We start from the raw sequence: 14,964 nt of genomic DNA on the forward strand, positions 1-14,964 counted from the left end.
CCTCCTAGGGCATAGGCTGACTTCCCTCTAGTGGCTTGCTCTGGCATCCCACAGGGGTGGCCCCGAAAGGTTTGGGGAGCAGCAACTCATCCCTCCTCATTACTGCCTTGCCCAGAAACCGTGCTTGTATTAGGCAGCTGGAGGGTATAATCACTGAGTAATTCTTGGTGAGGGCCTAATTGCAAGTTAATTTTAAGTCAGTTATGTAAACAGATTAAATCAATCCTTCCCTGTATTTATTTTTCATCACATGCAGGCTCAACCACTCTTTAAAATTTTCTGTATCTGCTTTACTCTGCTGCTTCATCGAGTTGATGTCCACTGCTAATATTTGCTGCTGCTGCTAATACCTGCATTAGGCAGAGGCTTTGTGAGTCAGAATAATCTATGTGATGTCGTCAGGCAGTTTGGGGAAAGGCTTTGCAGATGGAAAACACAGCCAGCAGCAGCTCAATCTGTATTTGTGGCTCAGTGTAATGTATTTATTTGTAGAGAATAACAGGCAGTAATTTATTAGGCAAAAATATTTTTGAATTATTGTTGTACTGGTGTGTCAGAACAATGAAAGAATAGCAACCAAAAAGGAATAGAAGAAAACAAACGAAACAGTTAATGTTTTTGTTTTTCTTCAGCTCATGTTTTATCAAAAAGGCAGCTGAAGATTAGAACAAGTGGATTGGGCAGGAAACCTTAATTTCTAAAAGAAAACATCCGGTGCACTTTTGGCACCATGTACAAAATGCACTAAAAATAGTGTCTTTTGTACAAGACAAGCTCATGACATATTAATGACTGCATCCCTGGGGCTTTAAAAATTTAGAAAAGTCACATTTCCTTCTGCAAATTTATGAACTTTGGAGGAAATTTCAATAAATAAAACTGTATGTTGGTGTTCTCTATCCTGTCCTTTTATCACAGGATAAACAGTGTAGAATATGTCATAAATCAAGGGCCAAAAAGTTAGATTCAAATGTCTAACCCTGCCTTCAACTTAACATTCAGCAAACAGAAAGGGACATATATATTTCTGGCTACTATTTTTACAGGTTTGGAGGAGATTATAAATAATTCTGTTTTTCAGAACATCACTGATTTATCTAGGCCAGTACATATTGTTGGTACTAACCTAGTCAGAACATAGAAGAGATAGGTATCAAGTCATATATTTCCCATGAAATCTCCTGTAAACTCTTACAGAGTAGCATAAAATACAATGCTTTCTCCTTTCTCTTTCAAATTTTCCTTTTTTAAATTTTTTGTAATTATTTTGGTATTTATGGTATTCATAAATGTAAATAAGTTACAATACTTTTCAGGCCTGATGGATTTTAACTTTAGCAGTATTTTTCAGAAGTACATTTTGCAGACTAGATGCCCATTAAATGACAAATTAAAGATTCAGTGCTACATGAATGTACAGGCAACCTCATGTCTAATGAGAGCTATTACTCAACTGGAAAAAAATATTTAAGAAAAAAGAAGAAGGCCTTTAAAAGTTCTTTTTTTTTATTAAAAGCATCCTAATTGTTGAAAACAAGTTATTTATAGTATACCATCTCACTCTGAAGATAGAACCAATCAACTTGTATGCTTGGACTGTGCTCATCCTTTATAACTAACACCAGTTAAAATGTTTAACATTTCAGTTCAAAGCCTAAAAGCCATACATTATCACAACTGAAAATCCTCCTCTACACAGATAAAACAAAAAAATATTACATCATATCAAAATGTCCCTAATACTTTTAACTGAATGTACTTTTGATTTTTAAAATAGAATTTCTACATGAGATACCAGATGATTACTTGTCTAATTTACCTGTGCATCACCTTTCACTGTGATTAACCTAAGCCTTTTAACAATACCTAATGAAAATAACCCAACTGTTCACCCGACCCAGATGAGCTAATTGCACTTCAGAGCATGGATCCTATTTCATACTCACTCATCTTGGCCTTTTGTTGAATTGGCTTGTTTTTTTGTTTTTTTTTTAATTAACAAAGCTTTTTACAGATTTTGCAAGTCCTGACAGTTTAGCATCAGCTCTGTTCTGGAGGTGCTCATGGCATGGAGGTCTTGGAGTGTCACTGTTTTCTCTTGACAATAGAAACACCAGCTCTTGAACCTGAGGACCTTTTCTGGGAGCTTGTCACCGATTTTTCCACTTTGACCCTTCCTCTAATGACTCAGACTGTGACCTTGTCCTTAATTATCCCATTATCTACAGCATTTTGGAAATGATCTGGAGTGAAACTGAGACTGTCATCTCAGTTCTCAAATCTCAGCTGTGGAAGAGTGTCACAGTGTCATCTATCTGGGTTTGTCTGTCATCTGACAGGCAAACCCAGCACACTACTATTACAGTACTTCTTCAGGAAAGCTAAAGTATTTTTTATAGCAGAAATTACATTTTTGTCATGCATCCTTGATGTGTCAATTCTGTAAACAGTGTTCATCTATACTGCTTGGTCTTATATCTAGATACCTCACAACACTATTTTTCATATTTAAGAATAGTTTTTTTGCATGCAGATTTCCAACAACTCTGGATTCGTGCTACCAAATTAGTCATGTGAAGAATAAAAAATATCGCTGTAAATTGAATGATATAATCAGAATAAATATAGTAAAACATTCAAAAGCCAGCATCATTCTCATCTCCTCAAAAAGCAAGTGGTGCTGACAGGATTTTGTGAATCTAGGGCTTTGTTTCAAAGTAATTTCATAAAAACTTTTCTGTATTTTACATGTAAACTGAGTGTTCCTGTCTAAGCACAGAATCTAAAAGCAAATGAGATATGTAACAGATGAAAATTTAGGGACATCCTGGCCAGGAAGCTGAGTAAAGTTTAATTAATGATTTAGTCTTTCATAATAATGGGATAAAGTGCACCTCACCCTGGGACTTTTACCACATGTCAGAACAGTTCTCATTCTTTGGCTTTTTAACTAAGTGTGGATCTCCTATCCAGATGGCAGGACTTCTGCATTACTAAGGAGAGGACATTCAAGGTGTTGGGAGATACATTTATGAGAAAAAGCAAGTACAAACATGCACACCAAACAAAATCAGTCACAGAAAATGTCACATGGGTCTAAAACCTGACTCTACAGACACACACATGCTAATTTTTTCTGTTAGTGAGTGGATTTAGTGATGTGACAGAGTGCAGGTACTGAACCTGCGTTGCTGCTCGGGGTATATGTTTGCACACTAACCATGAAGTTAGTAATAATTTCCCCACAAACTGGATATACATCTTCATAAATTTCATTCCCCTTACATTACATGTATCCCACAAAAGGCACTAAGGAAGCAAACGTGTAAGTGTTGTTCACCCCATGGACTAGGGTGAGAGCTACCTTGTGAGAAGGGTGTGTTGTTCCTACACCATCACCTCAATAATGTACTCATCCAATGGGCTGTTTGTGCATCCTTTTGAGGCAGGAAGAAACATATTGTGTGCTGCAGGCCATCAATTTTGATGGTCTCTAACCGTCCCCAGCCAAGGAGGTGACATCAGATCTACTGCCATGGGAGGGCAGCAAGGATTTGTGCCTGTTTGATGGGAAGGTCTGTGCACAGCATGATGTGGCTGCAGTGCCAGTGTGCCTCCCTGGGACCTCCAGTGGCCATGGCTCACCGTTTGTATTAAGTGAAGGAGCAGAAAGAGATGTCACAGCTACTGTAGGAAGTGAGATGTTTATTTTGAAGATATCGGTGAGTTATAATAATTTCCTCATCTCTTTCAAGACAGGTGGGTGGCTCCAAGGTGTGGTATCCGAGATGTTTCTCGTGTAAGCCGAATACCTACACCATGGGGAGAGCTACAGGTATATCTGCACATTTGGAGGTTTGGAAAGTTCCTGTGGCACTCCAAAAAAATTGCTTTGCTAAGGCTCACTGTATTAAAGTCTAATGCAAACAGTAGCTCCCCATAACTGACCATAAGGTAATTCAGGCTGGAAAGGACCTCAGGAGTCTTCCGGTCCTGCCTCCTGCTCACAGCAGGGGTGGCTGCTAGGTCAGGCCAGGTTACTCAGGGCCAATTCTGATCATCTGAAATGGAGCCTGGCAGAGGGTTGGATGGCTAAATGCCTTCAGCCTTTCCGTGTCAAACAGGATTCTCCTTGTCAGAGAGTATAAATATATCTCCATAATGCTAGCAGGTTGGGAAAGCTTAAAAATAAATCTGTCCCTGTTACCTGTATATTGAGTTTAAAGGGCTGAAAGATATAAAATGTTTAAGAATGAACAGGATTAAAAGAATAAGCAGATTTTAAAAATCACAATGGATCTTGTGTAAAGTGTTTTGATTCTTCAATTTTCATCTAAAATCAAATGGTAATTTAGTCTAGTGTCCCTTGAGAGGATTTGTCCCAGATTGGTGGGAAAGCATATCCTTATGTTACAAACAGGATGCCAAGTACACACACTGTATTCATAACTGAACTGAATGTTTATATATATTTAAATTGTAAAAAATTTGAACAGATTAAAAAAAACCTAAGTTATCCATACTACATAATTAATTGGTTACATTGTTCTACAAAGAGGATGCTCAGCAGGCTTAAGATAACTCATTCTCTTTGCCAGGTAGAAAATAGCAGTTTTGCATTAACTGTCCATAAAATCAAGTGAATACATGCTGGAACCGTGAGCTTCACATCCATTGTCTGCAAGCAGAGCTCAGTAAAGCATCTGACCTGTCTGCACATTGTTTCTCACAAGAGACAATGTTATCCAGTTGTTTTGTTTTTATTCTTAATACATTTAGAAGAATTTATATGTTCCTTTTTTAAGGGGCATTCTGGAAAAGGCCAGATACAATAATGAAGATAGGTGAAATTTACAAAATAGCTGATAAGGAGAGTGAGGATACTTGATGCTATAGAAATAACACAGTTCAGAGATTTTCCCATTGAAATTAGAAGTAGTACTAATAGATGGTGTATACCTTAAAGAAAATATAAGAGGAGGGTTGAAATATATGGCAATCACTTTTATGTGTGTGGTGCTGATTGAAAGTACTGGGCTGTATTCTTTTCTTTGGAGAATGAAGTCTTTTTTTCTTAAGTACCCTTTAAAAGTAAAATGTGATACCATAGAATCAGTACCCAGCCTGACTCCAGAAGAGACATTACTAGGGCTGGAAATTTAATTTTGCTATTTTGAATTGCTCAGGCCTTGGACTTTCTGCCAATCTGCAAAGTAATCAGGCTAGAAAATCTTATGATAGTGGCACCTGCTGCTAGGAAACCCAGATTAATATTACCAGCACATATTGTGTAGGCTACGGAACAGCCAACACATACTAATGATGCCTGGGCTGCAAAGTCAGCTGGCAGCCTCAAGACACCCCATTGTTGGTCCCCTGAGCCCTGCATTTCCGCAGTTTCCCAGTACCAGCACAGACACTTCTTGACAGAGCAACTTTACCCCTTCTTTTTTAATTTATTTATTCCAAAGTAGGTCATGCCATGCCGTCTGCTGACACTTAAAACTCACACAGGTTTCCAGATTCCCCGTGGTCTCCTTCAGTTTTAACATGTATTTTTAATACCCTGTTGCTCTACCTAGCTGCTGCATGTACAGAGTTCTTGAGTTATTAGTATTGAGACTACTAATCACAACAGCTTGTTCAATCATATAAAGCAAATGAGTGCAGGTCTTGAAGTAATATACTAGAGGTGAGTATGGCTGAGAGGGGAGGGAACACAATAAGAATGGCCTTATTTTTTTGCTGATGGTGAATCCTGGGCAATACTGCTTTCAACAAAGGAGTGCTCATGTACACCTGCTTTCTGCTTCTCCAGCAGTCTTCTTGAAAGCTTAGAAAAGGAATCAGTGCCCAGACAGGTACATAGTGGGTTTTTTCAGGCTGCAGTTAAATTTGCTTCTCTTGTTCTCTAATGGTGAGCATGAATTGAAGAGTATTTCACATCCACAGCTGTCTTTAAGTTCCTTGCACAGCATTCTCAGCCCTCTGCCATGTGCCTGTTCATTGTGAATTACCCACATACTGGGAGGATGATTTAAAAAAAAAACCAAAAAACCTCAAAAAACTAATGCTCTGGATTTTAAGTAATGACATTCAAGATAATAACTTATCCAGAGGAAAATTTCTGGAAAGGCACTTATCCACATGGGTGCAACACTGGCATTGCACACAACTCCTAACAAATATCCTTGGTATGTGGTACAGTAAGCGGCACTGATAAGGAGAGGGGAGCTCACATACATGTGATATAAAACATATATAAAACATAGTACAGCATACACAGACACTGGTACATGATCATTGTGACTGAGAATGTCAGAGATGGGCCTTTAATTAAAGAAACTGGCCCTAACCACCTTGCTACTAACTGTAAAAGTAACAAGATTATAAAGCAACCCAACAAACAGCAGCTCAGGGTGTCTAAAATGTGCTTTAAAAACAAACAACTCAACTCTAGGCAACAACAAACAGGCTGAGGTAACTAAAGATCAAGCCCTCTTGGGATAGAAGCAACTAGCACCATAACCTAAGTTTGCCAGATGTCATTGGGCAATGTATGACTTCACCCTGAAATCTTAACCATTAGTGGAAACCAAAATGGATTGGACTAGCTTGTTCAGTAATATAGTTTGACATCCACTGTTTGCAATTGTCAGTTCTTGTTCACTGGTTTCTGGATATACTGTATGTCTTTGCTTCCTTGAATTTTAAAAATACAAAAACTTATTTGTTTCATTTCACAGTGATGACTGCCAAGTTCAAAATGACCCTGAAATTCTGGCAAATTTCTGCATATGTGTTACGTTGATTTAAAGAAATCAAATTGCACTCTCATGAAATACCTGTACAAAATTAGCAAAGTTCATAGTATTGTAAATTAGAAATATTATTATTTCAAGTAGCCCTGTAGATAAATACATTTTTCTCCTTTTTAACTTATCTGCTTTTTTTTCCCCAGAAAACTGGTATCAGTTCTAACAAACCTGCAAATTCATTATACCCGTAAACCTCTTTTTGTCAGCAGTAAACCTAGAAGTATACATGGTGAGTGCAAACATATTCTGTGTTTACTTATATTTGTGATACTACAAATAAAATCTTTCAAAATACTCAAAAATCATTGTGTGCTATAGTACTTATAGCTACTGTGTTATTGCTTTGCATATTCCCACTGTGACTAGATAAAGTATGGGTTTGAACATATTTTTTTGAAATTTCTATCTTAAGCAAATAATTATTAATGAACACCCTTAAGGCTTGTTGTGTTTGTAGTTGCATAATTGGTACATATCAAGAACAAAAATAATTGCTCTTTTTAATGTAATTTCCCAGGGTATTATGGAAAATGTTCTCACTTAATACAAGTGGTTTTATTATTATGCAATATTTCATACTTCTGATTTAAAAAAAAAAAATAAATAATAACATAAAAGCTTTGAGGGTAAAGAGATTTTCCAATTAGATACAGTAAGCTGCTGGTTTCCCATCTTAATACAGTACCACTAAATCCACAACAAAGTATTTAATAGTAATATGTGATGTCTAACAGATTTAATCCATTTAAGACTCCTGTGGATTGCAACTATATAATAAATATACTTGCAAATATAAAATATATATTTGAAAATATAAAAAATATATTTGCTATTTGCAAAATTGTATACTCATATAAAACGAGAGGATTTCACATAAATTTTGTAATAAGAAAATTTCTATCTATATTTAAATATAAATTTAAAAATAAAAAATTGTATATTGAATTGTTTGAGTTGAGTAGTCATCTTCTGTCTGTTTAACCCAGAAATAAATATTGTCTGTGAAAAAGCAGCTGTAATACTTCAAAGGCTCAATGTATTTAAAAAAAAGAACTTTAAGACCTGCAAAGTACTTGCTTCCTCCAAGGGAATAAAAGAGCTAGGTCCTAACTATGTTTCTGTTTGAATCAATAGCAAAATTAATCTATTTCTAGCAGCATAGGATGTAAATAACCAGTGTCATTAGTGGCATAGAATGTAAATAACTAGTAGCATAGCTAGAGGAACATTTTAACATCAGGAAAGATAATTTTTTTTCATTACTTGGAAAAGTTTAACACACTCTAGATTTCATTTTTCACTTGCATTTGCAAATATGAAAAATGTTATTAACCATTTTTAAACTGGGAGCTGAGAGAAGCAATTACAAATGTAATTTGTAAATGTGTGGAGATTTGTGTAACAATTTTTGACCTTGTTTCAACTCTATCAGGATTTAACAGGGAAACCATTTGGTCTTGTGTGTACAGGGATAGACTAATTCTCTTTTAGAGGTAGTGGGGGGCTGGGCAGTTAACACTCATGGACAGAGTGGCTGCAGTTTGTGGCCATAACACATCTACCTGGTTTCTGTGTGTTTGTTTTCTGTGCTGTGGTTTATGAGTCAGCCAGCACACGTACAGTGGGAAAGCTGCAGTCCCTGCTCATTGCCATGCTCCTCTCCTGCCCAAATGTGAGGTACCTCAGGCTTTCAAGGGGAGTTAGCAGCCACAGAGACTTAAGCTTTTCACATCTCATCATCAGTTTTTCCTTCCACTCTAGGCTAGTTGTATTTGTTGCCCAGTTAGTAAGTCATGCTGATGCCAGAATGATTTTTGCTTTTATATTCCTTTCATATATCTTCATATATCTGTAGACTATTGTTGTATAGTTATATAGTTCCTAGCTAGCTCCAGTACTTTTCCCTACCCTGATAGGCAGAAAGACAAAACACATTCCAGAGGTTTCAAGCCCTAGGGGGCCCAAGGCCCCTATCCTGTCTTGATTATTCCTGGGAGCCAAAGTTGAAACCAACTCTTCAAGATGCATTTTCATAAACATAGTTTAGTTCCTATCTAAAGGAGGGCTACAGAAGAGGTGGAACCAAAAGGGGGCAATTATTTCATCACTTGTGCTTCTTATTGGGAATTCTTGTAAATTATACTAATTTGCTAAACTTAAAAGATATTCACTCTGTGCAGGGTGGGCATTTTTCCACATCTGTCCCTTAGTGGCCTCCAATAAAGACCAGCTTTTATATTACCTCCAATACTAATATTGTCTTAAAAGTATGTTGTTTTATTTCTAGGTCTTTAAGATATCAATGCTATTTAATTTATCTTACATTAAATAAGAAAAATATGCCTCTTAGAGGAAGAAAGGAACTAAGCATTTAAGTTACAACCAAATATAATATAACAATATAATACTTAAATAAAAAAAAGCTCATATTGTCAGTAATGGAGCTGTTTTAGCATCAACTGTCAAGAGACTCAAACGTGATCAGACTGCTTTCATCACAAATCTTTTCAAACTGGAATAGCGATATGACTGTAATGATGCTGCTACTACAGAAATTATACAAATATAACAATTGACCTATAGTAAAATGTGAAATAATGACCATATCACAGATTACAATATATGAAAATGTGACAGTGTAAGAAACAAAAAAGCATAGTTGAGGCAGGATTTTTTTTATTGGAAGAGTGAGAGGGATTCAAAGGCATTTTCTGCTGAGGTAAGATCTCTGGTATTTGATGCTTTTTTTGCTGCTACAAAAGTAAAATTTGAGTATGAAAGATAGAGCAGTCAGTAAGTTTTGTGTGTTAAGAGTCTCGGATATCAGTAATTTAATTCTCTGTTTACATTATGCTGTGCATACCTCTAAGAGCCCCATAGTAGCTGATAAGTTTAATGTAAGTCTTCAGAGAGACAGACCAAAAAAAGAAATCTAAGTTTATCTATCCCTGTCTTCTTTACTAGAGCTCTCTGCTCTAATTGGCAATGTTTAAGTTAGGCAATTTTTGAACTCTTCTTGGAGTTAACTGATGTTCCTTGTTAAAACAATTTCACCTCATCTGAACAAAAAAAAAAATTAAAAAAAAATTTAAAAAAATAGCTACAGCTAAGCCCTTGCTGCATTCTTGCAGCTTCCAGAGTGCAAATGAAAATCTGCATCAGATAGAAAAGTACTGTTTGTTAAACCAGTCTGAAGCTGGCAAAGATTATACCAGCCTCTGTGGCTAATGGTGCATGAAAGTGATTGTTTTGAAAATAACTGTTGGTTTAAAATATTATTGCCTGTCTCCCAGAGGATACCACCCACACAGTGAAGTCAGCAGACAGAGCACAGATAACTCTAAGCTGCTTCAGGAAAAAATCCAGTGCTTAAAGCATAAAATGCCAAGAGTGGTTCGGACAGCTTGAATTAAGCTTTTGGACTTTGTACTGAAACAGCTCACAGGCAATTGTGTCTCATTCTTCCACCAGAGTTGGGGAGGCATCTTTGGCAAGCACAAAGAGCTGGGGGCAACAGCAAACAGCCACAGCTGACTTCTCAGTGAGGGTGTCTGAGCTCTAAGAACATCTTTTTTTCTTTTGAACTTTCTGGTATAGGTTCACAGGATTTGGACAAATGGGGAGGCCTTAACTATTAAGTCAAATAGCTAATAAAACACACTGTGTGAGGGATTTCAGATTGAATTCTGAGTATTGTACATGATGTAACAGATATTAAGAGGGAACAATAAGCTCATATTTTCTGTCTCAGTCTGCTCTGAATTTTTGACCTCACTGTGATTAACTCTTAAGTGGTGGGAATGATATGTCTGAAGGGAGAAGGTTTCACTTTTCTGAATCCACCTACCCTGCATTTTTTTCCCCTTAATAAGAAATGTGTAAGATGTGTAGTGGCATCTTTGATCCAGCAATGGTTAAAAAAGACAGTATGCTTCAGTGACTCAAGCCATTTCTCTTCCTAATTCCTTAAAATTCTTCTGCTCTGTGTTAATATTGATACCATGTTCTGACAAAAGAAGACCTTTTCTTTTTAAACATAGGATTCACTCTTGTAGTATTGTATGTCTTAATACATACTTCCTAATATAAAGCTGTTTGTAAACCAGGCTGGAATGTTACCTTCGGCAGGCCAGTGCATAGCTCCTACGCACAGCAACAGCCTATTTTTGTTTTTAAACTCATTGTACCATTGTTTTTAAAGCTTTGGATTTTGGCTTGAAATCCAGGCCACCCAGAATTTAACAGCAAAACTTCCACAGAGTTCAGTCGGATCTGGATTTCAACCTCAATGCCTAATGTTGCTAATGTGGGATGTGGTAAACTTGATCATCCAGTTTTTTATGGCCACAACAGATGTTCCTTCTTTTAGACCAATGGAAAGCTACTGAACTTCATCCACCCTCCAAAACAAAAATACAAGCATTTGTTTACAGCCTGATTCCAGGAATATGAATTGAATTAGCAGCTGTGAGGTTTGTTCTTGTTTATTTATGAACATATATATGCACAGTTCTTGTTTTTCCAAAGAAATGTTGCCCAGGTTGTAATTCCTCTATATAGTAACAGTATTTTAAACAGTCTAATGCTCCATTATATTTTGTTTAGCACAATCAAAATATAATCATAGTATTTTTTACCTTGTTTTTTAAGAATAGACCAGTATTTTTCCTCTGTCTTAGAAAACAGCATGTTATGGTTATGTTTTTCATTTTGTAGACTTATAATTATTAGACTGACTATAATACAACATTTTTGTAATCATGACCCGAGGCACAACCTATAGAAAATTAAGGTACTGAATAAAAATGTTTTCTTCCTCTTGAAGATATTTGATGAATTTTCAAATCAGCATAAAAGGTTAAAAGACTGATGCCTTCTCCTAAATTAGAAAAACATGATAGCGTAATAAAGACCTGACATTTTCTAATATAAGAAGCAAGAAAATTATTGCTAATTTTAAAGGTACCATCCCATCTCTGGGGTAAATATCCAGTGGCTCTTCCACACAAACAACGCACACTGATGAGGAGACAGAATAGGAACAAGAATAGGAGTGCAAAGGCTCTTTATTAAAGGAATGTAAGCCTCATTAATGTGCATCTGTTTCTTATGCAGAAAATAACTTTACACCTTTTCCTTTGTCTTTCTTAAACTGGTCTGGTTTCAGGAGTTGCAGCACTGTTTTTATTGTGCCAGATTAAAATTTACTGTGGCCTTGCTTAGTCTTCAGTTTATGTGAAGATGCTTCTTTGCTTTGCTCACAACCAAGCCCCCCACTTTGCTTTAATATGTGCTGCAGCTGTGTTTATTTTTAGTTCTGTGGGCTGTCCTTGACAGTGATGCTTACAGCAGCTCTGTCAGGGTAGAATTCATCAGTGGCAGAGCTGGCTGAGCAGCTCATGCTTCCACACACCTAGTTTCACTACAACTTCCTTTTCCTGGCTCTTTGTGGCTCTTTGCCTAATTTAACTCACTAAACCAACAGGAAATTACCTAACTTTCTGAATAAGCTATTTTTGTGCCATTTTAGTGAATTGCATCAGCTCGGGTAAAGGTCCCACAAATACCAAAGGCAGCCTAGCAAGTGGCACAAATTCTTGGCTGGAGGAGGGAAAATCATGGTGGAACTGTAAACTTTTGGAAACAGAGATCTATTGTGTGTCTTGCAAGACTGTTTCCAGATGAAAAATATAACTTTTTCTCTTCTAAGCAGATTTTTTACTGACTGAGACTAGCTAACTGAAGACAACATGGTTGCTGGACCCACAAAAGAGAAACAGCAGCAGAAACACATCCCAGGAGGTATGGAGGGAAACTCTCCCAGTCTGCAAATCCCTCTCAAGGAACCACAGCTGAAGGTTGTACACAGAGTGTGCAAATTGTCTGGGATTGTGAAGTGGAATATACCATAATAACATACCCATTATTATGTTAACTGGTGTTAACACTAATTATTATACATATTACCAGTTTTCAAACATGCAAATTTGAACTCTCAAGCTGGCGTAAACTCTCTAATGCTTAAATTTATAAAATTATTTGTTGTCTTAGCACCGCATGCTTCACAAATCCTCACAGCAGACAAAGAGGATTCCAACTATATTCTAAAGGTTGATTTCAAGCAAATGAGACAGTGGTCACATTAGAAATTCAACGCTCTGATTTTCTGAGATATCTCAGTTGGAAAGGAAAACCACAAGCTGCGAGCAGATAACATAATCCCTAAAAGTAATTTAGCTGTTCCCCATGAGTGGTAAATTTTCCTGGAGGAGCCAGTGCTAACTTTGTCCCACTTTCAGATGCTGGCATTCCTGTGCACCCTCTACTCCTTCTTCAGCCCTCCAAACAAGCAGCCAGTTTGTTTAGAGGCAGCTGCCACAGTGCAATTTGCTCCATGGCCAAGCCTTGCCATTCCTGTTAGCTGTGGCTCTGAGACTCAGCATCCTCAGCTGTAATGCCACACTACTCATCAGGTATGTAAAGCTATAGAATGTCCCAAATGAACCTGTGCAGGTTCAACAGGACCCTGTGTTTTTATTGAAGAAATACGAAACTATATAGTGCCTCAAGGAATCAAGTACTTGGGAAGAAAAAATACATGAAGTTTTTTTCCCCCTCCTCACTAAAACTTAAAAGTGGGAAACAGCTTTTTCCATGAGTGCAAAAGTGATTGAGTTTGACGTATGCCTAGAGTGATTGCTCCTAAAGAATACTGGCCTGGCACTATCCTCTGCATTCTGCCTGCTCCAAAGCGCTTCCAGCCCTCAAAATCCTTTGGCATACAGACCTGAATTATGTGACCCTTTGCTGAGTATGTGCCCCCTCAGCTGTTGACAAATACTTACTGCATGCATCCACAAGGACAGTTCAACAGGTAGAGTTCAAACTAAGTTCAGCACGTTTTGGGATTGATGGCTTTAGTTCACTTGGAAGAATTTGGGGGCAGAGGGAAAGAACTGACCATAGCCATAATACTTGTCACAGTATATTGCAAGGCTAAAAATAGCTCATGACAAATGTAAGGCATGGGAGCCTGAGCTCCTCTTGGAGTGACTGAGAGTTCTGTAGGGCTGGGTGTCACTAAGAAAACAACCTCCCCCATCTTCTGTGGAGAGGGGAAACCTGCAGTTCAGCACACCAAAACACCTCTCTGGTCGACAGAAAAGTTGTGGAGAAAGAATACCAGATAAACAAATAAAAAGGGAATTTCTGGTACTTGAATTAATAAAAGAAAAAAAAACCAAAAGAATTTGTAATTTTGTTCCTGCTGGCTTCAATTTTTGTCAGGTATGGGTTGGTTCAATAGGCAGGTTCCTTGCTATGTAGCTTGTACCTAAAAACTCCCGATGAGCTGGTTCTCACAGGCCTGGACTGCACAAATCCCAGAGAAATGCAAAGATGAAACCCAAATCCAGTCAGACTAGGGCTCCTGGCTGGAAAAAAAATGAAGATGTCGAGGAAGACAGGGTGTTTCCCAGCCTAGAAGAGCCACAGCACGCGTTGCACTTGAATGCAATATCTGGGCGTTGTGATGTATGTAACAAGGCATGTGTTCCATCAGTATGTTGTGCCAAATTACGTTCCTTCACCCAGTGTGCAAGAGGCCAATCCACACTCAGAGTCCGGTATTTGATTTATTTACAGTTTTGCACAGAAAGGGGTGCTGGGTAGAAAATCCACTATCAAGACATTTCACTACTTACACATTTTAGCAAAGGCATGATTGTTCCTTGGCTACGAGCTACATAGTTCTCCTATTACTTAGTGTTCTATTTTTTATTGGTTAAGCAAGCCCCTCTCTTCTTGCGCTAATTAATCCACATACTCAGTCTTTCCCTTCTTTTGAGTCAGGGGGCCACGAGTTGGTGGTTATGATCTCCCTCAGACAGAATTACCTTTCACCCAGTTGGAGCTGATTTCAGCACAGTCGCTGAATTGTTGGCTTTGCTAGTTTCTTCCTCATCGTGGGAGTTCTGCCAAATGTCCTTGTGGTCTGTATATTCTGCATTCTTTTTACCCACTATCAGTGGGACATCCTTCTTCCCAAGCTTTTTTAACACCACCCACTCCGCATAAGGTCTGAGATCACTGAAGCACACCAAGCCCTAAGGTTTAACAAGGCAATTCTTTCAACATATAATTTATC

General features: G+C 37.6%; 1 protein-coding gene across 1 annotated transcript in view; it reads right to left on the minus strand.

Annotated features, from left to right (window-relative positions):
• RNGTT (RNA guanylyltransferase and 5'-phosphatase) overlaps positions 1 to 14,964 on the minus strand; it is a 213,106-nt gene that overhangs the window by 197,292 nt on the left and 850 nt on the right. The gene's annotated exons all lie outside the window — the stretch shown is intronic.

The sequence above is a fragment of the Cyanistes caeruleus genome, chromosome 2 (assembly GCF_971803275.1).
Source record: "Cyanistes caeruleus chromosome 2, bCyaCae1.hap1.1, whole genome shotgun sequence".
NCBI lineage: Eukaryota > Metazoa > Chordata > Aves > Passeriformes > Paridae > Cyanistes > Cyanistes caeruleus.